Raw genomic sequence first — 11,923 nt, forward strand, 5'->3', positions numbered from 1 at the left:
TTTTTTTTACACATTTCTTTACAGGTGAACTACAGGTACCAGCAGGCCCTTAATGTCCCACATGCTGGTACTTGTGGTTCTCCAAGTACCAGCCTGCGGGGGAGGCTTGCTGGAACCTGTAGTTCCACTGTAAAGATAATGTTGTTATATCTATGTTTTACACTAAATACACTATCAACCCGCCACCCACCGCCCTAGGGTGGTGGGGATAGCCCCGTGCTATCATCCTAGGCCAGGGATGCCCTGGAGAGGGGGACCCCTTTATTGGGGGGTCCCCAACTCCCCAGGGATCCCTGGCCTAGGCTAACTAGTGGTCAGGACTGATGCTGTGGCTGGGGGGCCCGGTGAAAGGGCTCTCCTGGCTGTGGCATCAGCCCCCCCCCTGCTAGAAAGGGTCGGGTGCTGGTTTTAATTATAGGGGGACCCCTATGCAAATTTTCCCCCCTACAATTAAAACCAGGACTGGACCTGCAGCCTAGTGCTGGTACCTAATTTATGGTGGATCCCTACTTGTTTTGTTCCCTGTCATTTTAGGCACCAGGACAGGCTGGCAAGTCTGGGGATGGTTAGCCTTTTGGGGGGGGACCTCACATACTTTTTTTATTTTAATTAACCCTTAGAACACACTTGCCATTCAGAAACACACAAATCACACTGATTTGTGTATGTTCCATGGCAACTCGCAGCTCAGGAGGTTGTGCATTTAAAACTTCTATTGAGTCCCCGATTTGAGTGTAAAACGGGCAACTTTAGCAAAACGAATAGTGGTAAGTTCCTGATATTTATTAAAAGAGTGAACAGTGCTTCCGATTTGAGCCACCCGATTTCAACATGAAAAATTATAGTAAATTCCCGATATGCAAATAAGTGATATCACACGAAAATGCAAATCGGGACAAACACGGATCTTTGTAAATTTACCCGTAGTGCGAGGAACAGTGGACTTCCCAATCCTAAGTTGGTCTCTCGAATGGTAGGAAGAGCTTTTGTTTTTCAGCGATGTAGTACTTACGTGTAACTACCGAGGAAATATGTGACTGGGAAGGACAGGGTTAAATGACAGATGGTCTTCAGGAAATGGAGAATTATCATGTGCATAATCGAACTCAGATTCCGAGTCAGTATCTAAAGGTAGAAAGGAAGAATTAGTTTGAGTTGAAAACTGATAGGACTCCTGGGATGAACTAAGCGAAACATGATCAATTTTGGTGGTGTTAGATGGTTGGTTCCTAAATGTTCCTCGAGACTTCTTCTCCCGGAGCGATTGATTCTGTACCATACAAGCGGCATATAGGAGCATAATATCAGAGGGTGACCATCTCTCACTAGAAACTTTGTCAGAGTCGGTATTTTGGGAGGTACAGTAGTACGAAGGGGACAAGAAGGTGTGCGCACATCTCATATTCAGGGATGCTGATTATATAGTGCTGCTTTCCTTGGTTGGAATTCAACACGCTGGCCCTTGAAATTGACCTTTTTCGGACTTCAGGGGAGTGGAGGACTGAGCAAAGGGTGGATTCTTGGTAGAACAAATGGACTGCTTGGACAAAATTTTAGAACTGGGAACTTCACTAGAATGAAGATAGTCAATTGAATTTTGTTTTACAGTTTTAGGACCAAATTCTTTAATAACAGCTCCACTGAAAGTCTTTATATTTAGAAGCATTGAATCATTAGACTGAATGATAGGATTGGCCCAGTCCAACGCCTTACCTCTAAAGGAAAGGAAAAGGAACTTAACAATGTTGGTAGGGATGATACCACAAGTTGGATCTGCTTCCATGATGGCAGAGTATTGCTTCACATAGTATTGCGATAAGTCCCTATCATAATAAATACATGCTGGGGTATTCAACGAATCCTGTGTGTTCGAGGATTGTGGACACTTTCAGGTGCAGGGCTGGAGGAAACTTGAGGATGCTCCGATTGATGGGGGGGGGGGGTCGAAATAACTGAAGCTGACAGATGTTTGGTATTTGGACGAATTGATGGAACTGGAAGGGGTCCATAGGAGTTAGAGACAGCAGCATCAACAATCAAAGCTGAGAACAGCCTACAGAGATTGGCGTCCACTGGAACGATATTCACAGGAGATGCTGAACAGGAACCATGATTAGAATTAGTAGTACAAGACACTCATCCCTGGGAACTGAAACCCGCTCCTGGGGTGTGGAACTCAAATCCCTCTCCTGGGATGCAAAGTTTGAATTACGGGGTGTGTGGTTAGACCCCCCCTGTGCTCCCTGGTACGTAACTATGGTGTGTGTGCAGGGGCACAGCATTACAGATGTGTGGTTATTCATCTGAGTGATGTGTAAGCAGTGACTGACATCCCCCATTACACAGCAGAGGTCTCTTATATGGTCCCCATCCAGTGTACTATATTATTCAGCTGAGTGATGTGTAAGCAGTGACTTACATCCCCCATTACACAGCAGAGGTCTCTTATATGGTCCTCATCCAGTGTACGTATAGTATTCAGCTGAGTGATGTGTAAGCAGTGACTGACATCCCCCATTACACAGCAGAGGTCTCTTATATGGTCCTCATCCAGTGTACGTATATTATTCAGCTGAGTGATGTGTAAGCAGTGACTGACATCCCCCATTACACAGCAGAGGTCTCTTATATGGTCCTCATCCAGTGTACGTATATTATTCAGCTGAGTGATGTGTAAGCAGTGACTGACATCCTCCATTACACAGCAGAGGTCTCTTATATGGTCGTCATCCAGTGTACGTATATTATTCAGCTGAGTGATGTGTAAGCAGTGACTGACATCCCCCATTACACAGCAGAGGTCTCTTATATGGTCCTCATCCAGTGTACTATAGTATTCAGCTGAGTGATGTGTAAGCAGTGACTGACATCCCTCATTAAGCAGCAGAGGTCTCTTATATGGTCCTCATCCAGTGTACGTATATTATTCAGCTGAGTGATGTGTAAGCAGTGACTGACATCCCCCATTACACAGCAGAGGTCTCTTATATGGTCCTCATCCAGTGTACGTATATTATTCAGCTGAGTGATGTGTAAGCAGTGACTGACTGCCCCCATTACACAGCAGAGGTCTCTTATATGGTCCTCATCCAGTGTACGTATATTATTCAGCTGAGTGATGTGTAAGCAGTGACTGACAGTCCCCATTACACAGCAGAGGTCTCTTATATGGTCCTCATCCAGTGTACGTATATTATTCAGCTGAGTGATGTGTAAGCAGTGATTGACAGTCCCCATTACACAGCAGAGGTCTCTTATATGGTCCTCATCCAGTGTACTATAGTATTCAGCTGAGTGATGTGTAAGCAGTGACTGACATCCTCCATTACACAGCAGAGGTCTCTTATATGGTCCTCATCCAGTGTACGTATAGTATTCAGCTGAGTGATGTGTAAGCAGTGACTGACATCCCCCATTACACAGCAGAGGTCTCTTATATGGTCCTCATCCAGTGTACGTATATTATTCAGCTGAGTGATGTGTAAGCAGTGACTGACAGTCCCCATTACACAGCAGAGGTCTCTTATATGGTCCCCATCCAGTGTACTATAGTATTCAGCTGAGTGATGTGTAAGCAGTGACTGACATCCCCCATTAAGCAGCAGAGGTCTCTTATATGGTCCTCATCCAGTGTACGTATATTATTCAGCTAAATGATGTGTAAGCAGTGATTGACAGTCCCCATTACACAGCAGAGGTCTCTTATATGGTCCTCATCCAGTGTACGTATATTATTCAGCTGAGTGATGTGTAAGCAGTGACTGACATCCCCCATTACACAGCAGAGGTCTCTTATATGGTCCTCATCCAGTGTACGTATATTATTCAGCTGAGTGATGTGTAAGCAGTGACTGACATCCTCCATTACACAGCAGAGGTCTCATATGGTCCTCATCCAGTGTACGTATATTATTCAGCTGAGTGATGTGTAAGCAGTGACTGACATCCCCCATTACACAGCAGAGGTCTCTTATATGGTCCTCATCCAGTGTACTATAGTATTCAGCTGAGTGATGTGTAAGCAGTGACTGACATCCCTCATTAAGCAGCAGAGGTCTCTTATATGGTCCTCATCCAGTGTACGTATATTATTCAGCTGAGTGATGTGTAAGCAGTGACTGACATCCCCCATTACACAGCAGAGGTCTCTTATATGGTCCTCATCCAGTGTACGTATATTATTCAGCTGAGTGATGTGTAAGCAGTGACTGACTGCCCCCATTACACAGCAGAGGTCTCTTATATGGTCCTCATCCAGTGTACGTATATTATTCAGCTGAGTGATGTGTAAGCAGTGACTGACAGTCCCCATTACACAGCAGAGGTCTCTTATATGGTCCTCATCCAGTGTACGTATATTATTCAGCTGAGTGATGTGTAAGCAGTGATTGACAGTCCCCATTACACAGCAGAGGTCTCTTATATGGTCCTCATCCAGTGTACTATAGTATTCAGCTGAGTGATGTGTAAGCAGTGACTGACATCCCCCATTACACAGCAGAGGTCTCTTATATGGTCCTCATCCAGTGTACGTATATTATTCAGCTGAGTGATGTGTAAGCAGTGACTGACATCCCCCATTACACAGCAGAGGTCTCTTATATGGTCCTCATCCAGTGTACGTATATTATTCAGCTGAGTGATGTGTAAGCAGTGACTGACATCCCCCATTACACAGCAGAGGTCTCTTATATGGTCCTCATCCAGTGTACGTATATTATTCAGCTGAGTGATGTGTAAGCAGTGACTGACATCCTCCATTACACAGCAGAGGTCTCATATGGTCCTCATCCAGTGTACGTATATTATTCAGCTGAGTGATGTGTAAGCAGTGACTGACATCCCCCATTACACAGCAGAGGTCTCTTATATGGTCCTCATCCAGTGTACGTATATTATTCATCTGAGTGATGTGTAAGCAGTGACTGACATTCCCCATTACACAGCAGAGGTCTCTTATATGGTCCTCATCCAGTGTACGTATATTATTCAGCTGAGTGATGTGTAAGCAGTGACTGACAGTCCCCATTAAGCAGCAGAGGTCTCTTATATGGTCCTCATCCAGTGTACGTATATTATTCAGCTGAGTGATGTGTAAGCAGTGACTGACATCCCCCATTACACAGCAGAGGTCTCATATGGTCCTCATCCAGTGTACGTATATTATTCAGCTGAGTGATGTGTAAGCAGTGACTGACATCCTCCATTACACAGCAGAGGTCTCTTATATGGTCCTCATCCAGTGTACTATAGTATTCAGCTGAGTGATGTGTAAGCAGTGACTGACATCCCCCATTACACAGCAAAGGTCTCTTATATGGTCCCCATCCAGTGTACGTATATTATTCAGCTGAGTGATGTGTAAGCAGTGACTGACAGCCCCCATTACACAGCAGAGGTCTCTTATATGGTCCTCATCCAGTGTACGTATATTATTCAGCTGAGTGATGTGTAAGCAGTGACTGACAGTCCCCATTACACAGCAGAGGTCTCATATGGTCCTCATCCAGTGTACTATAGTATTCAGCTGAGTGATGTGTAAGCAGTGACTGACATCCTCCATTACACAGCAGAGGTCTCATATGGTCCTCATCCAGTGTACGTATATTATTCAGCTGAGTGATGTGTAAGCAGTGACTGACATCCCCCATTACACAGCAGAGGTCTCTTATATGGTCCTCATCCAGTGTACGTATATTATTCAGCTGAGTGATGTGTAAGCAGTGACTGACATCCTCCATTACACAGCAGAGGTCTCTTATATGGTCCTCATCCAGTGTACGTATATTATTCAGCTGAGTGATGTGTAAGCAGTGACTGACAGCCCCCATTACAGAGCAGAGGTCTCTTATATGGTCCTCATCCAGTGTACGTATATTATTCAGCTGAGTGATGTGTAAGCAGTGACTGACAGCCCCCATTACACAGCAGAGGTCTCTCATATGGTCCTCATCCAGTGTACGTATATTATTCAGCTGAGTGATGTGTAAGCAGTGACTGACAGCCCCCATTACACAGCAGAGGTCTCTCATATGGTCCTCATCCAGTGTACGTATATTATTCAGCTGAGTGATGTGTAAGCAGTGACTGACATCCCCCATTACACAGCAGAGGTCTCTTATATGGTCCTCATCCAGTGTACGTATATTATTCAGCTAAGTGATGTGTAAGCAGTGACTTACATCCCCCATTACACAGCAGAGGTCTCATATGGTCCTCATCCAGTGTACGTATATTATTCAGCTGAGTGATGTGTAAGCAGTGATTTACATCCCCCATTACACAGCAGAGGTCTCTTATATGGTCCTCATCCAGTGTACGTATATTATTCTGCTGAGTGATGTGTAAGCAGTGACTGACATCCCCCATTACACAGCAGAGGTCTCTTATATGGTCCTCATCCAGTGTACGTATATTATTCAGCTGAGTGATGTGTAAGCAGTGACTGACATCCCCCATTACACAGCAGAGGTCTCTTATATGGTCCTCATCCAGTGTACGTATATTATTCAGCTGAGTGATGTGTAAGCAGTGACTGACATCCCCCATTACACAGCAGAGGTCTCTTATATGGTCCTCATCCAGTGTACGTATATTATTCAGCTGAGTGATGTGTTAGCAGTGACTGACATCCCCCATTAAGCAGCAGAGGTCTCTTATATGGTCCTCATCCAGTGTACGTATATTATTCAGCTGAGTGATGTGTAAGCAGTGACTGACATCCCCCATTACACAGCAGAGGTCTCTTATATGGTCCCCATCCAGTGTACGTATATTATTCAGCTGAGTGATGTGTAAGCAGTGACTGACATCCCCCATTACACAGCAGAGGTCTCTTATATGGTCCCCATCCAGTGTACGTATATTATTCAGCTGAGTGATGTGTAAGCAGTGACTTACATCCCCCATTACACAGCAGAGGTCTCTTATATGGTCCCCATCCAGTGTACGTATATTATTCAGCTGAGTGATGTGTAAGCAGTGACTGACAGTCCCCATTACACAGCAGAGGTCTCTTATATGGTCCTCATCCAGTGTACGTATATTATTCAGCTGAGTGATGTGTAAGCAGTGACTTACATCCCCCATTACACAGCAGAGGTCTCTTATATGGTCCTCATCCAGTGTACGTATATTATTCAGCTGAGTGATGTGTAAGCAGTGACTGACATCCCCCATTAAGCAGCAGAGGTCTCTTATATGGTCCTCATCCAGTGTACGTATATTATTCATCTGAGTGATGTGTAAGCAGTGACTGACATCCCCCATTACACAGCAGAGGTCTCTTATATGGTCCTCATCCAGTGTACGTATATTATTCAGCTGAGTGATGTGTAAGCAGTGACTGACATCCCCCATTAAGCAGCAGAGGTCTCTTATATGGTCCTCATCCAGTGTACGTATATTATTCAGCTGAGTGATGTGTAAGCAGTGACTGACATCCCCCATTACACAGCAGAGGTCTCTTATATGGTCCTCATCCAGTGTACGTATATTATTCAGCTGAGTGATGTGTAAGCAGTGACTGACTGCCCCCATTACACAGCAGAGGTCTCTTATATGGTCCTCATCCAGTGTACGTATATTATTCACCTGAGTGATGTGTAAGCAGTGACTGACAGTCCCCATTACACAGCAGAGGTCTCTTATATGGTCCTCATCCAGTGTACGTATATTATTCAGCTGAGTGATGTGTAAGCAGTGATTGACAGTCCCCATTACACAGCAGAGGTCTCTTATATGGTCCTCATCCAGTGTATTATAGTATTCAGCTGAGTGATGTGTAAGCAGTGACTGACATCCCCCATTACACAGCAGAGGTCTCTTATATGGTCCTCATCCAGTGTACGTATATTATTCAGCTGAGTGATGTGTAAGCAGTGACTGACATCCTCCATTACACAGCAGAGGTCTCATATGGTCCTCATCCAGTGTACGTATATTATTCAGCTGAGTGATGTGTAAGCAGTGACTGACAGCCCCCATTACACAGCAGAGGTCTCTTATATGGTCCTCATCCAGTGTACGTATATTATGCAGCTGAGTGATGTGTAAGCAGTGACTGACAGTCCCCATTACACAGCAGAGGTCTCTTATATGGTCCTCATCCAGTGTACTATAGTATTCAGCTGAGTGATGTGTAAGCAGTGACTGACATCCCCCATTACACAGCAGAGGTCTTTCATATGGTCCTCATCCAGTGTACGTATATTATTCAGCTGAGTGATGTGTAAGCAGTGACTGACATCCTCCATTACACAGCAGAGGTCTCATTTGGTCCTCATCCAGTGTACGTATATTATTCAGCTGAGTGATGTGTAAGCAGTGACTGACATCCCCCATTACACAGCAGAAGTCTCTTATATGGTCCTCATCCAGTGTACGTATATTATTCAGCTGAGTGATGTGTAAGCAGTGACTGACAGCCCCCATTACACAGCAGAGGTCTCTTATATGGTCCTCATCCAGTGTACGTATATTATTCAGCTGAGTGATGTGTAAGCAGTGACTGACAGCCCCCATTACACAGCAGAGGTCTCTTATATGGTCCTCATCCAGTGTACGTATATTATTCAGCTGAGTGATGTGTAAGCAGTGACTTACATCCCCCATTACACAGCAGAGGTCTCTTATATGGTCCTCATCCAGTGTACGTATATTATTCAGCTGAGTGATGTGTAAGCAGTGATTTACATCCCCCATTACACAGCAGAGGTCTCTTATATGGTCCTCATCCAGTGTACGTATATTATTCAGCTGAGTGATGTGTAAGCAGTGACTGACATCCCCCATTACACAGCAGAGGTCTCTTATATGGTCCTCATCCAGTGTACGTATATTATTCAGCTGAGTGATGTGTAAGCAGTGACTGACATCCCCCATTACACAGCAGAGGTCTCTTATATGGTCCTCATCCAGTGTACGTATATTATTCACCTGAGTGATGTGTAAGCAGTGACTGACATCCCCCATTACACAGCAGAGGTCTCATATGGTCCTCATCCAGTGTACGTATATTATTCAGCTGAGTGATGTGTAAGCAGTGACTGACATCCCCCATTAAGCAGCAGAGGTCTCTTATATGGTCCTCATCCAGTGTACGTATATTATTCAGCTGAGTGATGTGTAAGCAGCAGAGGTCTCTTATATGGTCCTCATCCAGTGTACGTATATTATTCAGCTGAGTGATGTGTAAGCAGTGACTTACATCCCCCATTACACAGCAGAGGTCTCTTATATGGTCCTCATCCAGTGTATGTATATTATTCATCTGAGTGATGTGTAAGCAGTGACTGACATCCCCCATTACACAGCAGAGGTCTCTTATATGGTCCTCATCCAGTGTACGTATATTATTATTCTGAGTGATGTGTAAGCAGTGACTGACATCCCCCATTACACAGCAGAGGTCTCTTATATGGTCCCCATCCAGTGTACGTATATTATTCAGCTGAGTGATGTGTAAGCAGTGATTGACATCCCCCACTACACAGCAGAGGTCTCTTATATGGTCCCCATCCAGTGTACGTATATTATTCAGCTGAGTGATGTGTAAGCAGTGACTGACATCCCCCATTACACAGCAGAGGTCTCTTATATGGTCCCCATCCAGTGTACGTATATTATTCAGCTGAGTGATGTGTAAGCAGTGACTGACATCCCCCATTACACAGCAGAGGTCTCTTATATGGTCCTCATCCAGTGTACGTATATTATTCAGCTGAGTGATGTGTAAGCAGTGACTGACATCCCCCATTACACAGCAGAGGTCTCTTATATGGTCCTCATCCAGTGTACGTATATTATTCACCTGAGTGATGTGTAAGCAGTGACTGACATCCCCCATTACACAGCAGAGGTCTCATATGGTCCTCATCCAGTGTACGTATATTATTCAGCTGAGTGATGTGTAAGCAGTGACTGACATCCCCCATTAAGCAGCAGAGGTCTCTTATATGGTCCTCATCCAGTGTACGTATATTATTCAGCTGAGTGATGTGTAAGCAGCAGAGGTCTCTTATATGGTCCTCATCCAGTGTACGTATATTATTCAGCTGAGTGATGTGTAAGCAGTGACTGACATCCCCCATTACACAACAGAGGTCTCTTATATGGTCCTCATCCAGTGTACGTATATTATTATTCTGAGTGATGTGTAAGCAGTGACTGACATCCCCCATTACACAGCAGAGGTCTCTTATATGGTCCCCATCCAGTGTACGTATATTATTCAGCTGAGTGATGTGTAAGCAGTGACTGACATCCCCCATTACACAGCAGAGGTCTCTTATATGGTCCTCATCCAGTGTACGTATATTATTATTCTGAGTGATGTGTAAGCAGTGACTGACATCCCCCATTACACAGCAGAGGTCTCTTATATGGTCCTCATCCAGTGTATGTATATTATTCATCTGAGTGATGTGTAAGCAGTGACTGACATCCCCCATTACACAGCAGAGGTCTCTTATATGGTCCTCATCCAGTGTACGTATATTATTATTCTGAGTGATGTGTAAGCAGTGACTGACATCCCCCATTACACAGCAGAGGTCTCTTATATGGTCCCCATCCAGTGTACGTATATTATTCAGCTGAGTGATGTGTAAGCAGTGATTGACATCCCCCACTACACAGCAGAGGTCTCTTATATGGTCCCCATCCAGTGTACGTATATTATTCAGCTGAGTGATGTGTAAGCAGTGACTGACATCCCCCATTACACAGCAGAGGTCTCTTATATGGTCCCCATCCAGTGTACGTATATTATTCAGCTGAGTGATGTGTAAGCAGTGATTGACATCCCCCACTACACAGCAGAGGTCTCTTATATGGTCCCCATCCAGTGTACGTATATTATTCAGCTGAGTGATGTGTAAGCAGTGATTGACATCCCCCACTACACAGCAGAGGTCTCTTATATGGTCCCCATCCAGTGTACGTATATTATTCAGCTGAGTGATGTGTAAGCAGTGACTGACATCCCCCATTACACAGCAGAGGTCTCTTATATGGTCCCCATCCAGTGTACGTATATTATTATTCTGAGTGATGTGTAAGCAGTGACTGACATCCCCCATTACACAGCAGAGGTCTCTTATATGGTCTCCATCCAGTGTACATATATTATTCAGCTGAGTGATGTGTAAGCAGTGACTGACATCCCCCATTACACAGCAGAGGTCTCTTATATGGTCCTCATCCAGTGTACGTATATTATTCAGCTGAGTGATGTGTAAGCAGTGACTGACATCCCCCATTACACAGCAGAGGTCTCTTATATGGTCCTCATCCAGTGTACGTATATTATTCAGCTGAGTGATGTGTAAGCAGTGACTGACATCCCCCATTACACAGCAGAGGTCTCTTATATGGTCCCCATCCAGTGTACGTATATTATTCAGCTGAGTGATGTGTAAGCAGTGACTTACATCCCCCATTACACAGCAGAGGTCTCTTATATGGTCCCCATCCAGTGTACGTATATTATTCAGCTGAGTGATGTGTAAGCAGTGACTGACATCCCCCATTACACAGCAGAGGTCTCTTATATGGTCCTCATCCAGTGTACGTATATTATTCAGCTGAGTGATGTGTAAGCAGTGACTGACATCCCCCATTACACAGCAGAGGTCTCTTATATGGTCCTCATCCAGTGTACGTATATTATTCAGCTGAGTGATGTGTAAGCAGTGACTGACATCCCCCATTACACAGCAGAGGTCTCTTATATGGTCCTCATCCAGTGTACGTATATTATTCAGCTGAGTGATGTGTAAGCAGTGACTGACATCCCCCATTACACAGCAGAGGTCTCATATGGTCCTCATCCAGTGTACGTGTATTATTCAGCTGAGTGATGGTCCTCATGTGGTTACTTACCATGTAAGTGCTCCTGGAACAGGACCTATATTTCAAGCTG

Source organism: Taudactylus pleione, unplaced genomic scaffold (genome assembly GCF_031769625.1).
Source record: "Taudactylus pleione unplaced genomic scaffold, aTauple2 ptg000976l, whole genome shotgun sequence".
In the NCBI taxonomy this organism is placed as follows: Eukaryota; Metazoa; Chordata; class Amphibia; order Anura; family Myobatrachidae; genus Taudactylus; species Taudactylus pleione.